Source organism: Pygoscelis adeliae, unplaced genomic scaffold (assembly GCF_000699105.1).
Source record: "Pygoscelis adeliae isolate BGI_AS28 unplaced genomic scaffold, ASM69910v1 Scaffold482, whole genome shotgun sequence".
NCBI classification, from domain to species: Eukaryota; Metazoa; Chordata; class Aves; order Sphenisciformes; family Spheniscidae; genus Pygoscelis; species Pygoscelis adeliae.
The window spans coordinates 633,356-635,411 of NW_008824192.1; positions in this window are offsets into that span (position 1 = coordinate 633,356).

Consider the following 2,056-nt stretch of genomic DNA (forward strand, 5'->3'; position numbering starts at 1 on the left):
CCCCGGCTTGTGGCTGCAGGAAGGGAACGGTGCCATCGCGTCCCCTGGCAAGATCCCGCTGCCCCGATACTGTCTTGTTCTGCCGGGGCCACTGGCTGCATCCAAGGTTTGGTTGTTGGAAAAGGATCGCTGCGTGTTTGATCCCCTGTGCACCAGCCCTTCCTGTGCAGTAATACCTTCACCCGGCTGAGAGCCGCCAGATCCGTGTCCCAGACGGGGAAAGGACCACGGGCAGCTGCAGCATCGGCTGCCTGTTGCTTCCCTCCACGACACCCATCGCCATCGCATCGTGGCACGGGGACTGCACGCAGGGGTTGGAGGAAAGGAAAAGGCCTTTTCACCCCTCGTTTCTCCTTGGTGGGGGGATGTTCACTGCCCTTCGGGGCCGTCGGCTGTGACAGGAGAGGACGAAGCCGCAGGAGTTACCCAGTGGGAAGCGATTCGGAGCCAGCATCACTCTCCCATCTCCCTTTCACAACTTTTTATCGCTCCCCGGTGTCAGCAGGTGAAGTATCCACAATTCAGAAAGCAGAAAAAAAGGATAAAGCAGGACCGGGATGAGATTTCAAGCTGTTGGACCTCCCGTTCTGGGAGCACTGGAGTCCTACAGCTGACTGAGGACTCGCAAAGGGCCAGTGCTCATCACACCTGTGGCTTCCTGTACACGTCCATCCGCAGCTAAGGTGCTTGGCCATGCAGAAAGGACTGGCCAGGGGAGCCTGGAGCCACAGCAAAAGGGACGTTCCTATTTTCCACATCCCTTTCTGGAAATGGGAGATGAGCAACAGCCAAACGTCTAGACACGGCTGGAAAAACGCAGTTGAGCACTGAGGAGAAAAGCCGCCCGGGGAGCAGGGGCCGGGCTTGCCACAGGGACCCGAAGAGCAGGAGACTCGGAGGTGGCATCTTGCCTCGTATCCTGTCGCAAGGAAAACATCCAGCTGCCCCCGAGGCGGTGTCTGAAACCCTTTGGCCCTTCTCGGCACAGTGAGTCACAGGAGCTATTTTAAACACCTGCCTTCGGACGAGGTGAATTATCAGCAAACCAGGTGTCCCAAGGCTCCAGCTCCCCTGTAATGAAGCTTTGTGGAAGTTGGTTTCCGAGTGCTTTGCTGATGGCCTGTGTGGCAATAGCATTATCTCCACGGGGCACTTGGGGAAACTGAGGCACGGTGCCCCAACTCGCTGGAGACCTTTTGTGGTGGAGCTTGGGCTTGCCTGCCTTTCCCTGCCCTATCCCTCCTCGGGCTGGGACGGGCCGCGGAGGAGCTCCCAGCTTCAGATCCCCGATGTCCCCACGTCCCCTGGGCAGGGGATTTAGTCCTCCAGGAGCCGAGACCAAAGCCCTGCACCCCTCTCAGCATGAACCCCGGGTGAAACGTGTCCCTTCCCAGACCTCCTCCGAACCTCCCGCCCTGTGCTGTGGCGGCGAGGGGGGCCAGGTGCTGGTTTCAGGCACCTGGAGCCCCGCTCGAGACCCAAGTCTCATGTCTTGGGGTTCACACCGACCTTCCCGAGAGTGAGAACCCTGCTAACCCTGCCTCCGTGACACACCAGAACTGCATCACTCGACCTGAGAGTTGGTGGGGGTTTTTATGAGGAAAAAACACTTTATTCACTGTAAAAAAAAAAAACAAAACCCAAAAAACCACAAAACCCTTCCAGTGTGTAAAGGTGAGTCAAATTTAGCAGCTTCAGCTAAAGAAACATATTTTTTAAAGGGGTAATCAGAGTGTTTTTTTTCATCATTTTCCAAGCTTTTGGTCCCCTTCCTCCAGAGTAATATTTTTGTGTCCTTAATCACAGTGTTTATTACAGTTAGGAGGGGGTTAAGCGACCCGAAAACTGAAACAATGGCTCCTGTTTCAAACTGAAGCAGCCACCTCACTTAACCTGAAATAACACACAGGCGCACGTGTGTGCATTTGAAGGGCGAGAGGGCGAGCGGGTTGCAGGGACGGAGATCTCACCCCGCTGCGAAAGCTGTGAGAAAAACAGAAGCGGCAAAATGTCATTTCAGGTCAACCCCTGCCGAAATTCTTCATCCCCACCCACC